Here is a 19,822-nt window from a genome sequence, read left to right on the forward strand (position 1 = left end):
TTACACTCCTAGATAGCAAAAATTAAAAATGAGGACCGTAACAAGTGATGGTGGGGACAGGGAGAAATGAAACACGTAAGCTGCTGGTGGGAGAATAAACAGGTGCAATCACAGGCAATAGTCACAATGTTTAACCACTGGGTCAGGCATTGACCCTTTAGTTACTGAACTGTGGGAAGGTCTCTGACATCTAGGAGGCTGGCTAGGTAGTGTGACCAACTTGTCCCCGTTTGCTGGGAACTTTTTTGGTTTAAAACTGAACATCCTGTGTTCCCCAGACCCTCTCAGTCCCAGGAAAACCAGAATAGTTTAGTCACCCTATGGCCTTATTAACTGCAAGGGGACCCTCAACGGACCCAGGGTAGCAGCTATTTCTTAAGTGTGGAATTATTTCAATATTTAAAAAACTGGTGAAGCCATACTGGTGAACACCTGCTGAACACTAGTCCTGGATACACACACGTTGGAGGACAATGTGACGTTATCCTATGAAACTCAATATACACATATCCTATGACCCCCAAATTCCTCTCTATCACAAATGTATTAGGGCATCTCTTGCACATGTATACTAGGAGACGTGTACAAGAATTTTGTAGCATTGTTGTCTGTAATAACAAAAAAATATTGGAAACAACTTGAACGTCCTGCAATAAAATACGGGATGACTATATATTTAGCTTTTCATACAATGAAACACTATGAAGAAGTGAAAATGAAAGGACCATGACTAAAAGCAACATGTGAGTTCATCTCTCAAATAATATTGTGCCAAAGAAACAAGTTGAAAAATATACAGCATATGGTTCATTTATATAAAGTTAAAAATAGGCAAAAGTCAACAATATTTTTAAAGGGATACAAACATGCAAATTATAAAGAAAAGCAAGTGGATGGAAAATACAAAAAATCATGATAGTGATTCCCTGTGGGGAAGGGGCTCACAAAGGGCTTTGAAGTTACTTGAAATGTTCCATTTCTTAAGCTAAGTAGTGATAAGTGTTTGTTCTTTATATTCTTTTCACCTAACATGTATGATTTACAGTTTATTTATATACACACAGTTTTTAATAAAAAATATGAAAATCCAAAAAAGTTCGAAAGCAACTTTGGGGAGTTCCTAAAAAATACATTTGCGTCTTTCATGTCCTTCAAAGGGATATGGGAAGCTAACCATTTAACAAATAGTTATTGATTCCCTACTGGGTTTTAGTTATTTAAGGTTGAAAACACCCAAATTCTGCCTTCATAGGACATAAATTCTAGTGGGAGAGAAGAATGATAAGCATGAATAAATACATAAGTAGATAGATACAATGCATATGTTATAACATTTCAGGTTAAGATTAGCATTAGAGAGTAATAAAAAGCAAATAAGGGGAGAGAAGGTGATGGTGGGGTGTCAGAGGTGGATATTTCCGAGTGGTTAGGCAAGGCCTCCAGAAGCTTGTGGCATGTGATAGAGGCCTGGAAGAAGCGTGGAACCAGCCATATGAATGTTTGGGGGAAGAGCATTCTAGGTAGAGTGAAGAGCCCGCTAACTCACTGCGCAAGGACCACTCTAAAACCTTCCTCCTCATCCAGGGCATTGTGTGCAAAAAGCAGAGGTGGCCGCTGCTCACATATCCAAATATCTTCCATTTTTCCATGCTCGGGGAAGTTATCCTTTTGTCCTCAATAAGGCCACTTTCCATCCTCTCCAGACCCTATGGCCTCTTATAAGTAGAAGATTTTCAAAATGGAGCCCTATTAACTTTCCCCTTTGACAAGAGAGTTCCCAGCCCTCAAGGAGTCCTGGGTTCATTTGCTCTCTGGTAGGGGGAAGAGGACAACATCTCTCATCCTTTTGAGTCTTGAAAGAAGCAAGAAGAAAACATGGATTATTGCAATAGACTATCTTGCCACGTTATGCATGATAAAATATTTTGAAGTCTGGTTGATTACGATGTCTGCTAAAGCCCAAGAACCAAGCTTCAAAAAAATCGAGTAGGGGACTTCCCTGGTGGTGCAGTGGTTGAGAATCTGCCTGCCAATGCAGGGGACACCGGTTTGAGCCCTGGTCCGGGAAGATCACACGTGCTGCGGAGCAACTAAGCCCGTGTGCCACAACTACTGAGCCTGCGCTCTGGAGCCCTAGAACCACAACCACTGAAGCCCGCGCGCCTAGACCCCATGCTGTGCAACAAGAGAAGCCACCGCGATGAGAAGCCCGGGCACTGCAACGAAGAGTAGCCTCCGCTCGCCTCAACTAGAGAGAGCCTGTGCGCAGCAACGAAGACCCAATGCAGCCAAAAAAAAAAAAAAAAAAAAAAAAAAGTCTAGAGTAGGTCTTCTATAGTCATTATCTTTAGGTTAGGAAGTTTATGCTTAGCTGTGGGTGATAGAAAGTCCTGGCACAGTGACAAGATGCATAATATTGTCAAGCCACCTCTGTTTGTCCGAGCCTCAGTCTCTCTTCTTCTCCTACCCAAAATGGTTATCGCGCAGATTAAATAAACTAATGAGTGTGAAGTTGCTTTGTAGTTGATAGTATCTCTGCAGTAAAGGTAAGAATAACCATTTGGAATGAGAGACAAATTTAATTTTGAATCCTGATTCTACTTACTAGTTGTGGTTAAGTTTCTCTTCTGAGTTTTGACTTCTTCATTCATAAGCTAAAAATTCATTCAAAAAACATTTTGGTAGCTTACATAACCAGACACTGTATGAGGCGTTAGAAAATAATAATAATGGTAATAATACTCATTATTAACTCAAAAGTTTGTCTTGAGGAATAAATAACTTACCTACAGCATCCAGTACATTGTTTGGTGGGTAGTGGTGGAAGTAACTATTATTAACATATTACATGAGTAATGCTTATATCTTCAGTTCTGATATATTTCTTGAACTCTAGACTTGTATATCTCATTGCTGTCTTGTCATCTCTGCTTGGAGATATTATAGATCTTTCAAATTTCACATGTCCAAAAAACAAACCCTCAATTCTTTCCTTAATATTTTCTTGCCATCTTTCTTATCTCAGCAAATAGCAAAATCATCCTTTATTTTGCTTAGGCCTCAAATCTCTTAATTATCCTTGACCCCATGTGTTCTATCACATGCTATATCCAATTTAGCTGACACATTCATTATGATTTTGTAACTAAATAAATGATGGCTTAGAGAGTTTAAGTAATGTGGGAGTGATCCCACAGCTAGTAAAATAAATGGGGCATCAGGATTTCAGCTCAAGTCTTCTGATTTGTAGTCCAGGACTCTTTCCATTTTACTATTATTCTAATTATTCTACTATCTTGAGGTGTCAGGGCATGAGTAGGGATTCCTCTTTATCATCTTGGTTAATTAAATGAATGAGTGCATGTTGACTTAATACTCATATAATAATTATCACCTCTAGCAAATACCAGAGGATATAAATGCAGCCAGAAAATTATGAAGTACCATTCAAAGAAACCTATTTGTTTCTGAAAATCCAATTTCAATAGAAGGACAAAAGGAAATTTATATTATCAAATAAATAGGGCACTGATGGAAAGCAAATTTTGTATGAGCTTACACTGAGATACTGTCATACAAAACCAATGACATTTTTCAGAATCTGTTAAAAGCCACAACATAAGCAATAGAGGGAACTGGAAATCTCTTCAGATATCTGCTCTGTTTAGTCATGAGGAAATCTCCAGGACAGTAGGAATGGCAATTATATTTTCCAAGCAAAATAAACACTCTTCTCTGTTGCCAAATGTTAGTAAGAAACATAGCAGGCAGAGAGTAAGGTGAAGCGAGAAAAGCACGAGAGAATTTATTGTTGCTGATTTAAAGAATGCTGAGTGTCATACTTATTAATTGCAACAAAGAGGCACTAATTAGACTTACATTTGATGTTGAAAGCAGCAACTTTCTCTGTGATTTCTCAAACTAATTTTTAAATAAAAATATAGGAACCCAAGAAAGTAATTTGATTAAAACTCTTTACTTTTGACATTGGTAATTACCACAAAAATTTTTTATTGCATTCTCTTTGAATATCATGATCTATGTAACTTTATGATGCCTGTCACTGACATACTAACTGCTAGCAGTTGATATGGTAGTACAGTTATCATTAGTGCTTACTGATGTGTGACTTAAACATTGGTATAAAAGATGCTTCTCACGGTCACGGAAATGTTAATTAAATTGGTAAGAATAAAGACACTTCTCTGGAGGAATTTTTAATTTTAGCAGTCAGAATAAATACATTACACATTGGGAGAGTCTGATTCATGTATTTTGGGGTAGAGGAAAAGTGACTTTGGCAGGTTCCCTCTTAAAGTCATCAAATAGGCGTCTGTTTTTCTAATTAAGTATTTTGACACAAACTTTGAATGTAATAAGGTAATATTAAAAGATGACTTATAGAAAGATGACTCATAAGGCAATAGGACGATGAGGCTGCCAAAAAAAGCTAGTACAATTTTTAACTGTTTTAAAGCTATGGTATAAGGAAGGAGAGGTGGTGCTGTTGCTGTACTTCCTGTTGGTGGGATGGATATGGGCTGTTGTCTTCATCGGCGAGGGCTGTGGCTTTGGGAGAGGAGGACAACGGGCAGTATTGGGAGAGGACTGGAAACCATGATAATGAAGCCAGTTCTGAAAGTCATGGGAATGTTTAGTCTAGAGAGAGAAAGACATAGATGACTCTTTCTTTCCTTTTTTTCTTTCTCTTTCTCTCTCTCTTTTTTCTTTGTCTCTCTCTCCTTTTCTTTCTTTCTTTCTTTCTTTCTTTCTTTCCTTCTTTCTCTTTCTTTCTTTCTCCTTCCTTCCTTCTTTCTTTCTTTCTTTCTTTCTTTCTTTCTTTCTTTCTCTCTCTCTCTCTCTCTCTTTCTTTCTTAGAAAGAAGCATTGGTTAACTGGTGTCCTTGTTATAGTGGCTAGTAAATATTAATATTTTCCTCAAGTGTGTCAGAAAGCCCATTAAAATGAGTGAAAAAAATTTTTTTAACCACTGGACAGTCTTTTTCTTTTCTTTTTTATTGAGGTATAATTGACAAATAACATTATATTAGTTTCAGATGTACAACATAACGATTCAGTATGAAAATGATCACTACAATAAGTCTAGTTAACATCCATCGCCATACATAGTTACAAAAATTTTTTTCTTGTAATGAGAACTTTTAAGATCTACTCTCTTAGCTGCTTTCAAATATGCAATACAGTATTATAGTCATCATGCTGTACATTACATCCCCAATGACTTATTCATTTTATAAATGGAAGTTTTTACTTTTTGATCTCCCTCACCCATTTTGCTGACCTCCCACGCTCCACCTTTGGCAACCACCAAACTATGAGATTTTTTTTTGTAACAGAGCTACTGAAAGATTCTTCACTTGAAAGGATCTATTCTCCATAAAAGGCAGTAGGGATTATGAACTATATATATATATATATATATATTTTTTTTTTTTTCCTGGAGATACGTATATTCAAAACCAGGAACTAAATGAGGACAGGACTCACTTATATGGAGTCATATATTAAACCTCAATTGACTGGCGCCATGTTCTCAGTTTATTTAGGGGATTTTTGGTGTCTGTTATGGCCTGGCACCCTGGCAGCTGTCTAGCTTACCAACGTCTTAATTCAACTTTGATTGGATGACATGCTTATTGGAAAGATACATAATAAAATTAAGTGGAGCTTAAATGTCTGGGATACAGGACTCTTAAGTTCATCCCAGCCCTAAAATACTGTAGTAGAAAATTACAAGATAATTTGGTATTCAGAGATACACAGAAACATCTTGACTGAAACCATTCAGCTAACCAGTTGATCTGTCTTCTTATGTTTCTTGAAATTAGGACAAAATGGTTAGAGCTACAGACCAATTACCAGAAAGAAGAGTCAGTAAAATTCACGCACTGTTCTTCTTCCTTTTGTACTGTCTCTCAAAAGATTTGTGTTCGTTTTTGATTATAGAATCTTCCAAATGAAAATGATTGCATTTATAACTTTTCAGAATAAAATTTAAAAAAAATTTTGAAGTTGATATCCAGAGTGGAGAATAAGCACTTTGTTTCATTACTAATGTTACTTGTGACTTCTAATTAAGACAGAGGCAGTTTGCTGAAGAGACAGCTTTGGTGAAGTGTAAACAGAGGGTGGTTTGTAATTTGCAGATGGGGTTTTCCTGTTTTTGCCTCTAGTCAGCTTTTTATTTTAAATCATTTAACCATGAAAACAATGTGTGTGTGTGTGTGTATTTTAAGTTACTTCTTATAACATATTCCAATCAAACATTTATCAGGGGATAAATAGAATGCTTTTTTTGGTCTATTAGTGACCAGGGATTTGCTGTTGTTCACTCCTACTTTTTGCCGGCTGGGTGTTATAACTGGTCTACAGCTGGGATTGCCCTATGATCCTGACTTTGGTAATGCAGGAATCTCATTAGCTCAGCTCCCTGGTATAATTCTGATTGAGAACTTGGTCATGGCCCATGCTAATTATTCAGGAGCCAGAAAACAAGTTTGCAACTTAGTTGGGCTTATTTGCTCCTCACTACCACATTAAGTAGGAAAACTATGAAATAGTAGAGATAAACTTACAAAGAGGGAAACTATACCTATATGAAGAAAACTGTAACATCTGTTGAAGTCCATTAACCAATCTGAAAGACACTGTGCTCTTGAATGGGAAGACTCAATAACATAAACTGTCAATAATACCAAATTAATACATATATTTAATGCAACTTCAACTAGAATCTCAATATTTTAAGAATACATTGGATAAAACGATACTAAGTATTTGAATGTAAAAGAATGAACCACAAAAGGTAGCCAAAAATGTTAAGATGAACAGTGAGAATAAATTTGTCTTAATACATATTAAGACATTAATCCATTAGTAACAAATAATATGGGTTGGTATAGTATCAGAATTTATATATATATATATATATATATATATATATATATATATATATATATATATATAAATAGAGAGCTCAAGGCAGTATACAAGGGATTTAATATATGGCAGTTTTCTGGGAACACATGTTTCGTTTAATAAATAACGTTAGTACAGCTGCTTATTTATTTTGAAGAAAGTAAAAATGGGCTGTTCATTCCTTTTATCATATACAAGATATAAATCCCAACAGGAATAGGGATTTAGATATCATGTATTCATTGAAATAAGTTATTAACTCTCCACCCTCTACCAGCTGAGTTGGAGAGATTTTCAAAAAGTAGAGATAAGCCATGCCCGTCCCCACCCACTCCGCCACATACACACAGTGAAAGCCACAGAAAACTGTCTTCCAGGTTTCTAACACTGGTTATCCTGATGGAAATGTGATGACTCATAGCCAGGTAGAAGGAGGACAAGGAAGACAAACACATAAGCAAATAAGTAAAGAAATAAAGTTGTTCACAATAAAAAAATACCTTGGGTGATATAAAAGTGTGTGTGTACAGATGCCTAGAGACCCATGAGGCAATGATCACTAAAGTATTAATGGTGGTTGTTGCAGTGTTAAGGAATTTCTGATGATTTTTGCCTTCTTCATTATGCTCTTCTGTATTGATTAAATTTTATTCATAAACAACATTTACAATTATATAAGCAGAAAAACAACTGACGAAGTTTTTCTGACTGGAGGGCAGTCAGACCTGAGGGATAAGAGGAGGAAAAGGGCAGGGTTTTACATTCGCATAAGAAGATACTAAGTCACTGTGTAATTCAGCCACTGTTAATAGTTTTGCCTATCTAAAAATTGACATGCTAAGAAAAAAAATCACAATTTGTTATAGATTATGAAGGTTTTACTTGTTTTCTTTAAGCATTTTTGCAGTGTTTGCGGAGAAAGAGGGATAAGCTTATAACAAAGGGAGGACCATAATTTTTGCTGCCTCTATAGCTGTGATAATTTTGTACTGTGTCAGCTAAGCTTGGTCTATATTTCCCATTGTTCTTTTTCCTGTTTGGTTCTGGGTTAGAGTTGCCACAAGAGAAATATGAATGAGATTTGGGGGGCAAAAGTGAAGCAGCAGCCATTACCCTGTGATATATGTGCCTAATGAACTTATGAATATTGCTCAATAGATTTAGACATTCCCAAATAGTTCTTTAGTATTCGTAGTAAAACAAAATGAGGAGAGAGATATGAACTCAAGAAGGAACCTTTTTGAATATAATTTAGAGAAATTTAAGGAACAGTTTTCAAGCAAAATTAGAGGAAATATAAAGAAGTCAGGACTTTCTGTGTTAGAAAAATAAAATTGTTTCTCATCTTCAATGTCTCATCTTCAAAAATTCTCAAAGTCAGTGATGACATCAGAAAAAGATCAAATCCAGGATGGTACAAATAAAGATCTCAAGAATATGCCTGTAAGATTCTTTGTTATGACCATAGAAAAATTTAAGGGTGTGCTTTTTTTTCTTTTTAGTTTGACATTAAGTTCTATTTGTTGAGAGACTGTTTTTTATTTATTTATTTATTTATTTATTTTTTTTGAGAGACTGTTTTTTAAATGACAGAAAGTCTAATCTACATCCAAGATAATCTTTTTTTAAAAGAATTTTATTTTATATTGGAGTATAGTTGATTAGCAATGTTGTGTTAGTTTCAGGGGTACAGCAAAGTGATTCAGTCATACATATACATGTATATATTCTTTTTCAAGTTCTTTTCCCATTTTTGTTATAGAATATTGAGCAGAGTTCCCGGTGCTATACAGTAGGTTAAGGGTGTGCTTAATAGAACTTCTAAGAATATTCTGGTATATCTTTTCTGCTAGAAAGTAGAGCCTGTGAGGAACCTTAAGAGTTTGACTCAGATATTTTCAACTAGACAAAAAGACTTCTAAGTATGCTAAGGTCACTGTCCCATGGGATCTTGGTGCATAAGCCAAGTATTTTTTGGAAAGAAATTGGGGTGTGACTTTTGTTGAATGGAGTGTATTATAATTTGACACACAGGAAGCCCACAAAGCTTTGAAAGAATTGTATAAACTTGGAATGAAAGGGATGAGGTAATACAAATGAAAAGTTTTTGTTTTCTTAACCTGCAGGAGGCAGGCTGAAAAAATTAGTTATAAGGATGGTTATTCTCATGGGGAAAGAAGGATGACTCAGAGGGCCAGAACCAAGATCCCAGAAGGAACAACCAAAAGCTCCAGTGAATCATTCTCAGGAAATAGGACTGTGCCATGATCAAGGAACTGGTGACCCATGCCCAAATGGATTTCAGAACTATTGTGGACCTGCTGTGTCCTTCCCATTTTGTCTCTTTGTGGCAGGGAGTATCTATTTCAGTTATCCTGTGCCTTCTCACCATTGTGTGGGGTGTGCATGTGGCAGATAATTTGTCTTTTAGTTAACAGGTCTTCAGATTCATAAGAGCTATACTGGAAGAACTAAACCTGAGGAGACAACACATCTGATTTAAATGACAAGATTTTGGCCCTCAAGTCTGAGCCTTAGGTCACAGTGGGATGAGAATGCTGGGAGTCTTTTTTTTTTTTTTAAAGACTTAAACACATTTTTTTTTTTTTTTTTTAAATTTATGGCTGTATTGGGTCTTCGTTTCTGTGAGAGGGCTTTCTCTAGTTGCGGCAAGTGGGGGCCACTCTTCATCGCGGTGCGCGGACCTCTCACTATCGCGGCCTCTCTTGTTGCGGAGCACAGGCTTCAGACGCGCAGGCTCAGTAGTTGTGGCTCACGGGCCTAGTTGCTCCGCGGCATGTGGGATCTTCCCAGACCAGGGCTCGAACCCGTGTCCCCTGCATTGGCAGGCAGATTCTCAACCACTGCGCCACCAGGGAAGCCCGTGGGAGTCTTAAGAGAGTGAGTGGGAGGAGCATGGATTTTGGTGGCCAAAGGGTAGATTGTGATAGATAGTAAAATATTACCCTTGTGAATACTATTCCTCTTTACATATACATGCTCCTACTCATGTCAAGGGGTTGAGTTTAATTTCTTTCCCCTTGAATCTGCACTGACCTTAGTAACTTGCTTGCTTGACCAATAGAATGTGGTGGAAATGATGTTATGGGACTTCTGAGGCTGGATGATAAGTTTTACAGCATCTGCCTTGGTCTATGGTGATGCTTGCTTATGAGACATCTCCTCTTAGAAACTCGCTGCTGCTGTGAGAAGCCCAAGAGACACAGGGAGACCACTTGCAGACACTCCAGTTGAACACTCCCGCTGAGCTCCCGCCACGAGCCAGCATCACTGCCAACTTGGATGAGCAGCCTGGCTGAGCTTAGCCACTGTCTTACTCCAATTGCATGAGAGACCCCAAGTAAGTGCCACCCAGCAGAGCTCAGTCAGTCAATAGAAGCATGAAAGACTGTAATAAAATGCTTAAGCCACTAGATTTTATGTTGGTTTATTACCTAGCAATAGCAAAACGATAACCATTTTCCACACCTTGCACACCTTTCACACCTTTTCCCACGTGGAATACCTTGCTTTGACACTTTTCTAGTATTCCACAAGCAAACCTTTAATCTGGATTCTACTTCAAAACTCTAAATAAAATTTACTCTCTCCTTTACTGAGTAATTCACTCGTTTCTGACTCTCTCCTCTGCACTTGAGATATAATTTGTCTCATTTTAATTTGCACTTAGTTACATTTTGTTTTCAAAAGTCCTTGATTCATTCTCAAGTGGTGTATCCTCTGCTTTTTCTATTTAGTTGTAGATTTCTTTAGACAGATTCAATCTCCTATTTTCCTCCTCACACCCTCCCCTTCACAGTCCCCAAGTTTACACTGATCACTCAATAATTTTAACTGCCTAAATCTATTCTAGATTGCTTTTTAGAACTGGATGGACAACACTCTCTGTTGCCCTAGCAGCCCTGCTGAACTGGCTTACTATCAACTGTTAATCACCACATGAAATTTTCTGTTTTCTATACGACATTAATGGCATGGTATTCTGGTGACTACTGACTTATCTTGAGCTGCTATTAATCTGTTTCCTTATTTTTCCCTGATCCTGTCTTGACCTGCTCCATCTACCCGTTTTCCTCATTTCCTACCCGTGGCCCTGGTAGTTTTTCCTGTCTTAGGCCAAGCTTTTTCCTATCTTAAGACCTTTGTCTTTGGGGTTCCTTCAACCCTGACTTCAGTCCTTCAGTCTTTGCATTTCTTCTCTTCCTTGGCTTCTTTGTACCCTTCTGCTCTCAGATCAAATGTCATATCCTCAGAGAACTTTTCTGACCACCCACCCCAAAGTAGCTCCAAACTCCACTCCTGTCTCTATCCTTTTATTTGGCTTTTCTTCATTGTGTTAATCATTACATGGGATTATCCTCCTCGTTTGTTTGTTTAATCTACGGCTTCTCTTAATCTTGTTTGCCCTCCTCTCTCACTAGTATGTGAGGTCCAAGAGAGAAGAATTCTTTTTTTTTTTTTTTTTTGGTTGTTTATTTCAGTTATATATAGCTACATGTTCAGAGTATGGCAGATTGCCTGGCGCATAGCAGATATTCAGTACATATTTGTTGAATGAATAAATAAACTCATATTCTTCTCCCCCATCAGCACTGGGTGAGCCTTGGGGAGTCAGCTCTATCCAGGAGCTCTTGATTCTGTCTACTGGGAACTGCAGTGACAGCACCTGGGCTGACTGGTGGGAGGGGTAACAATGGGGAAGGAAACTACTTTAACAAGTTTAAAGAAGTTCAACTCATTCTGCTAAGGTTAAATTAAAAATATTGGAGTCTTAGATTTCTTCTTAATATTTTTGTGCTTAAAATCTGTGTTTATGATTCAGTGAGCCAGAACTGGGATGACTGAGTGTCAAAATGAAAAATTTTATTTTAAATTATGTTTATTACTTTGCCAATTGGAGCAATTTAAAAAAATTTTAAAGATAAGTATTTTTATTAACAAACTATAGGCAGAATATTTGCTTTCTTCTTATATATATTTATATGGCAGCTTAAATAATGGAATCAGTTGTTAATCTTAACTTACCTGGTGTCATATAGGTAATTTTCTTTCTGAGTGTGTAACATAGATTCCAGAGGAAGTACATGTTTTTCAAGAGTCTACAAGGAGAGTTGCCTGTAATAAACTTGGAAATCTTTATTCTTTAAAAACATGTAAGTCTGTCACTTCTTAAGCTCACCCATATCCTATTTTCTTCTTCCAGGCACATAGGAGGATTATGTTTCCTCCCAACATTGCAGTTAGGAAAAGCCATGTAACTAGTTCTGGCCAATGGGCTATGAGCACAGAGACTTATAATTTAGTCATGTAATCACTGTCTCAGGACCTGCAGCTCTTTCTTCTCCTTCTACAGTGTCTCGGGAGGCTTTATACTCCAGATGATGCAGCTGTGAGATGGTAGGGCCTCCACAAACCAGGCTCCCTCAGTGACTCTCTGGTGACCTATGTGGAGTATGTAGAACGGGTCCCTGAGCCACTGAGTCCCTAAATGACCGTCTGTGGACCTGTTTGGGGTACGTAGAATGAACCAAAAAGTATTGTGTTTGGCCACTGAGACTTTGTGGTTGGTTATTACTGCATTGTAGCCGATTCTAAATGCAGAATATAGTTGAGAAATGGGAACTGAGGTTGATTTTTATTAGCTTATCTCTAATAGAAAAGATTTATAAATGTTTAAGGAATCACTTTAAACTATTTTGCAAATTTTTTTAAAGAACAAAGAAATTTGTATGATGTATGTCTGAATTTAATAAAGGGGAACACTTTGTATGTTCCCAGTTTTTCTTGGTAGTATTGAAGAAAAAACCGTGTACTTAAGTACCTGGTTATAGCATTACAGATGCTTGATCATATGTGGATACAAAGGAAAAAGCTCTGGGTCTTCTGTGGCTTTAATTCAAAAAAGCATCTTTTAATTCCACTTAAAAGTAGCTGTAGCTACTGTCACTTAAGATATTTTTTCAGCTTTCATTGTGCCATGGAAATTAACATTTTTATTAGCACAGATTATTCTTGTTTGCTAATTCCAGAAATGTCCAAAAGCAAGAACAGCCTTCTGGGCTGTTCAACTTTGGAAGAGAATAGAATAGTAAATCAATGGGTAGATAGGACCGTATATCATATTAAACACAGGGAATTCACCACAAAATCATTACACTAAAAAGCGACAATTTTGATTGATTAAAATGGTATGGGCTGGATAATGTTAAATCACTCTGAGTGATATGACATTATAATTTTATATAGCATATTTCTGCCAAGACAATGAAGGTAAAGGCATTGTCATCAGATGATAATAGACAATAAGAAGAATCCTGATGTTAGATTTATTACTTGGTTTAGATTTAGAAAGAAGTAATTCTTGTCCTGTTCCACTTATCAAATGACTGTAAATTCAGTGATGATGTAAAATTCTAAGGCAGAGCCACTTACAGGTTTGACAAAGTGCCAGCTATAAAGTATTTATTGTTCTCAGTGTTTCTGTCTTACACACTTAAATATTTATCAGAAACATAAGTCCCTCTGATAAATGTTTCTGATCTTTGTGGCTAGATTATTTTTTTTAACATCTAGATTTTTCATCAGAAACTACATCTACATTTTTATTATGTTAATAACTTTGAGCTGATAATTTGAAAAGGTAATAGGTGAGTTTTAAAATTTTGTTCCTTTTAGCTTCTGTTTTTTTTTAAAAAAATATTTATTTATTTATTTGGTTGCACTGGGTCTTAATTGTGGCAGGCAGGCTCCTTAGTTGTGGCTCGCCGGCTCCTTTAGTTGTGGCATGCGGACTGTTGGCTGCGGCATGCATGTGGGATCTAGTTCCCTGACCAGGGATCTAACCTGGGCCCCCTGCATTGGGAGCATGGAGTCTTAACCACTGCGCCACCAGGGAAGTCCCTTAACTTCTGTTTTTAAGTGTGAAATTTTTGAGGTAGTATTCTTAGTATAGAAATGAGGACTTCCTTATTTTGCCTTTGCTATAAAGGCAGTCTAGCCAAATATTCTAAATTTTATCCTTATGTATATACCAAATGAGATACAGGTTGATGATGGTCTAGGTATAGTCTGAGAAAATGTATGGTGTCCAAGTACATTAGGTGTTTATTTTAATGCCACTTAATTCCATATCCTGTTTCTGAAGAACACAGGCACAGGGCAGTCCTTACCCTGGGCACAGGGGGAATCTTGCTTGGGAGCATAGCTAACTGGATCAAGGATTAGCATCCGAGTCAAAGGAAGGCAGCAGTATACTGGCCAGTGATCTGTGGGGAGGCATGTCATTGGCATGAGAACCCTAGGAAACAGGATGCCCTCTACAGGAGACAGGAGACTGGTCCTGGTTAGATCTTCTGAGGGCATTCAAAGAGAGACACACAAATGGTAAAGCGACTCGGAAGCACAGAGACTCATAGAAAGAAAGCAATTAGTAGACTCCATAAGGTTGCCAAGGCCACCACATACAAAAGCCAGAGGGTGAAGGAAGAAAAGCAGAGTCACTGAGTAACAAGAGAAGTAGATGTTGTATGAGCTGAAGTAGAAAGTAGTGGGACCATAAAGAAATTGAAACTTGTGGTTAAGGACTGAAAGTGGTCTAGGGTGCTAGAAGAAAGCTGTTCTTCAATTCCCTGGGTATCCGTACGGGAAAGTAACTTTAACCATATTAAACTGGGCTTCTCACTCTTCTTCCAACTTCAAAAAGTCTAACACATCTAAGAAAGTATATGAAGTCATACGATCACAGAATTTTAGCTCTACAAAAGAACTTGGAGATGTCTTGCCAAAATACTCTCCTATTTATTTATTATTATTTTTAATAAATTTATTTATTTTATTTTTAATTTATTTTTGGCTGCGTTGCATCTTCGTTGCTGCGCACAGGCTTTCTCTAGTTGCGGCGAGTGGGGGCTGCTCTTCGTTGCGGTGCACAGGCCTCTCATTGTGGTGGCTTCTCTTGTTGCCGAGCACGGGCTCTAGGCTTCAGTAGTTGTGGCACGCAGGCTCAGTAGTTGTGGTGCACGGGCTTAGTTGCTCCACGGCATGTGGGATCTTCCCGGACCAGGAATCAAACCCGTGCCCCCTGCATTGACAGGCGGATTCTTAACCACTACGCCACCAGTGAAGTCCCCCCTATTTATTTTTATTATGAAGAATTTCATAATAAAAATAAAGTCCCTCTTTTTGCTCTACCAGCTGATCCTATACTGTGATCATGAGCTTCTTAAGGCTTGCAGAGCTGGTTAATTATAAATAGTTAAAAGAGGGGGTATAGTAAAAAATGAAGTGAAAAAACTAACCCTCCCTAATCTATTTTATTAACACTTTCTCTTCGGTGTACCACACATACACACACTCAAATAAAGGAGTTCTTAGCCTTGTCAGCTGATTTAAGGAGGTTTTATATCCATCAAAATTGGTCCTGGAAAATTCATTGCACAAAGCTAGCATTTGGGGTTCAAAATTGCATGGGCAATGGGGCACTGACAGCATCCAACTAATTTACAGTTAGGTACCCACACTTGCTTAAATTAATGGATTAAAAGTGAGAAAGCTTTTATATTTGGAACATTTTCTGACTCAAGGATAAGGAAAGTTAGTATGAAGCTAAGTTCTCTGACCCTCTAATAATTTATGTGGAACATTCAGTATCAGTGTCATTTTCTTGAATATCAAAGGCTGAAGATTATTTTGAATAAATCTAAACGTAAAAGAAGGCTCTGGGAAATATGACATGTCCGTTGAGCAGGCGGTTTCATAGAAGAAGAACAATTAGTTGAATTCAGGGACATTTCTTCAATTTTAGCCATCTCTGTGAAAGAACAACAGGAAGGGCTGGCTGTCAAAGTTACATCTGTCACTCAATTTTGTTTTAACTTTCAGTTTTATATTCCCTCGAGATAAATCCTTCAAGGCCATAATAAATAATTCTCCAAAATAGCATATAGCAAAGAAAGAATGCTATTTCTGATCTTCATCTTTATCTTAGGAGTTATAAAGACAAATCCTCAGTTTTGGACTAATTTTGAATTGTGGTCTGTATTGGAGAGTTGAGTTCCCTTTGCTAAGAAAGTGTTTAAATTTCATAGTTTAAATTTACTTCAAAAGGACTTCTGAGAATTGTGATGGTTTATCAGACATTATTAAGGGGTTGGGCTTAGGAAAGAGAGAAACCCAGCGATTTCCATACTGCGCTATGTTGGAGGAGTGGAAGTATTTCAGGGCAAGGGCACACACAAGGACAAATTCTGACCACTCATAAATTACTTTACTCATTGTGCCAGTTGGGGTGTTTGGATTGTGTATCACACAGCAGTTTTTGTCTAAATTCTGGAACAAAATAAAACAAAGGCAAAGACAAGAAAGTTTGGAGTCCTTATTTGTGTGAAAAGAAAGAAAGAATAAAAGTGATGAAGATCCTGTAAATAGGTAAACTTTATATCATGTGTTGAGAACAAAAAAAGCATTTCAATTGTTGAAATGTATCTGCTGAAGGAGAACTTAAAATTGTCCTCCCCATGGCTTAGGACTGTTAGCATTTGTGAGGGAAATCCGAACCCCTACTGAGGAGACAAGATCATCTTCATAATTCTTTGTGAGCCAGATCTCTGTTTTAAGAATTAGTTCGAAAAGGCCCAGGGACTTGGGCTATCCTAACTTCATAGAACTTCAGAGTTTGAAAATGTTTCTTTCTAGTTGGATAAATCCTTATTCTGTATTAGCTGAGTGAATTTTCACCCTTCTTTACCTAAGGCTGTTCTTGAGCCTTGGGAGACAGACTCAGAGCGAATAAAATGTCATATAAAGCTCCCCTGAGTGCTGTTGGTGTCCACACAAGATGTGGGCTATGATTATAGACCTGCCACAGGGCCATCGGGCAGCAGCACAAGAGCAAATAGGATTGGTGAATATTGAAATTCTAACTAAAAATTGGTCCTTTAATTAACTACTTAATTGTGAATGTTTGATATCCTTTAATTGTTGCTTTTTATTTATTATTATTATTATTATTAATTAATTTATTTTTGGCTGCGTTGGGTCTTTGTTGCTGCATGTGGGCTTTCTCTAGTTGCGGCGAGTGGGGGCTACTCTTCATTGTGGTGCGTGGACTTCTCATTGTGGTGGCATCTCTTGTTGCGGAGTACAGGCCCTAGAGCGCGTGGCCTTCAGTAGCTGTGGTGCATGGGCTCAGTAGTTGTGGTGCACGGGCTCTAGAACACAGGCTCAGTAGCTGTGGCACGTGGGCTTAATTGCTCCGCGGCCTGTGGGATCCTACTGGACCCACATCGAACCGTGGATCAAACCGTGTCCCCTGCATTGGCAGGTGGATTATTAACCACCACGCCACCAGGGAAGCCCCTAACTGTTGCTTTTTAAAACTGAGATTGTTTTGAAGCTTAATTTTTGCTGTTTGTGTTATCACATATCTATTCTATCTTTCTATCCATCAGTCCATCCTATATTTTTTGACATATTTCAGAAATAAGTTGAAGATACCAATCAGTAGTCTTTCCCCCTAAGCACTTCAACACAATGAACATTAGAATTCAGTATCTATGTTTTTTTTGAGGTAAGACTTGTATACAGTGAAATTCTCAAGTCTTAAGTGTACAATTTGATAATCTTGGCAAATGAGTACTCGTGTGTAACCCAAACCACTTCCCGTCACCCAGAAAGTGTCCTTGCACCCCTTCCCAGTCAATCCCTACTCCCATCCTACTGTTGTGATTTTTTTTCAGGGCAGATTAGTTTTGCTGTTCTAGAACTTCATATAAATGGAATCATTCATATCCACACTGTTTGTAAGATATTCACTGAGCAGGTTTTTAAAATTCAGCTGTATCATTATGAGTATCATAGTTCATTTCTTTTTATTGTCAAGTGGTATTACCTTAAATGTAGTGACTGTAATTTCTTTATCCATTCATCTGTTGATGGACGCCTGTTTCAAGTTTTTGACCATTGTGAGTAGAGCCACTACAAGTCTTTATGTGGCCAAATGTTTTCATTTCTCTTGGGTACATACTTTAGGGTAGAACTTCTGGCTGTAGCATAGGTACATGTTTAGTTTTGTAAGTGTTTCCCTAGGCTGCTAAAGCCTTTTTTCCTCAAGTCCCATCTTGAATGATTTTAATCTTTTAGTTCCTCTAAGCCACATTGTACTTCTCTGAAGTCAGGGCCTGAGATAAGTACAGAAATATTGCTTTTGTGATAATGCAACAAGCCTGGGCTGGGCTGGGAGCAGGAGGAGGAAGCATTGCTCTGAATTATTTCAGAGCCTTCAGTTCATTACTGTGGTCTCTTCACGATAGGTAGAGGATATGCTGCATTATACAACTGTGACCCAGTTGACAGACTAGGCTCCACCCACAAAATGTGGTACAAGAGGCTAAATATGATGTAGTGTAATGGTGTCTGTGTTTTCCCTAAATCTATAAGCCTATTGAAGACATTAGTGGCTATAAGTATAGAAAAATATGCATACAGTTCTATAAGTTAAGTTCATGTACTTTAGATTTCTACTACTTAGATTCAGCATATATATATTTTGTACTTCATCGAATACATGCTTATCCTTCTCTATAAGCAGTATAAACAAGACCCTGGTTTCTAAATTTGTCAACTTTTCCTAACCATAAAAATTAGCTAATGTATGGCAAGACCGTAGCCATTGCAAATCTAGACTCTCTTTTTTTTTATTAACACAGGATAAAACCTTTCTAAAACTGGGGCGTGCCTGTGAAGTTTCCACAAAGTAGAAAATACATATGCTTTTCTAATTTCTTTTTATAAATAAATGTCATAATTGTTGGGATTTTCTAGATGTAAGTTTTTAATGACTTTACCTATGCTTGCCTAACTTACTTCCTTTTTTCTCCCTTGACTGTTTAACTATAGGATCCTTTTTTTTACCAGGGCTGTTCTAAAGGACTCGTGATTACATTGACTCACCTGGATAATTCAGGAGACTCTCCCTATTTTAAGGTCAGCTGATTAACAAACTTACTTCCACCTGCAACTTTAATGCCCCCCTTTGCCATGTAACTTGCCTTATTTATGGGTTCTGGGAATTGGGATGTGTGTGAGAGGGTGTTATTCTGTCTACCACACATGACTTACTTATGAGCTTCATTTAATTATCAGAAATCAATTCATTTTGTGATCAAACTTATTTGCTGCTCTTTGCTATCTCATTCCCAACTGGAATCCTGAGTGGTTCTCACTTGGACAGAAAGCTCCACGGCTCTACCTGCCTTGCTTTGGTTGTACTGTTGAGAGCAGAAACTTTAGACCCTGGGTCTGTCATTGCTACGATGTCCTCTAGCGCATCCTGCTTCTTCCCAGACAAATTGCTAAAGGGACCTCCCCCCCACCTACCCCCACCACGAGGTGGGGCAATTAGCAAGGTGCCAGGACGCACAGATTGGTTAGAAATTAAAGGACAGATTACAGCACCATCTCAGCAGGGTACATCCTACACACAGCAGCCCTCCTTCTTCACCTATAATTTCTCTAGACTGAGTCCCATGCTTCAAGTCTCTGCCTTAAGTTGGCTTCACACTTTGAACCACCAAAGGGCGACCTGTGTCTTACGAGGCTCCCTAGGGCTTAGCTTAGCGCTGAGCACAGAGTAAACCCTCTGGACCCTGTTCTGCCGGCATCTGTGGGTGGAAACACAAGACCATACCCTCTCTTCAGACAAAGTTTAAGCATCTTAAATTAAAAGTTTACAGATCTCTAGCTACTTAAGATGATTAAGAGTCATTACAAGCAATCTTATTTTATAGTAAGTAAAAAAACATATATGGGGCTTCATCTTGTGTGATGAAGACAAGGCTGAGTGCTCTGTCATCTGTGTAGGCCC

The sequence above is a fragment of the Balaenoptera ricei genome, chromosome 3 (assembly GCF_028023285.1).
Source record: "Balaenoptera ricei isolate mBalRic1 chromosome 3, mBalRic1.hap2, whole genome shotgun sequence".
NCBI lineage: Eukaryota > Metazoa > Chordata > Mammalia > Artiodactyla > Balaenopteridae > Balaenoptera > Balaenoptera ricei.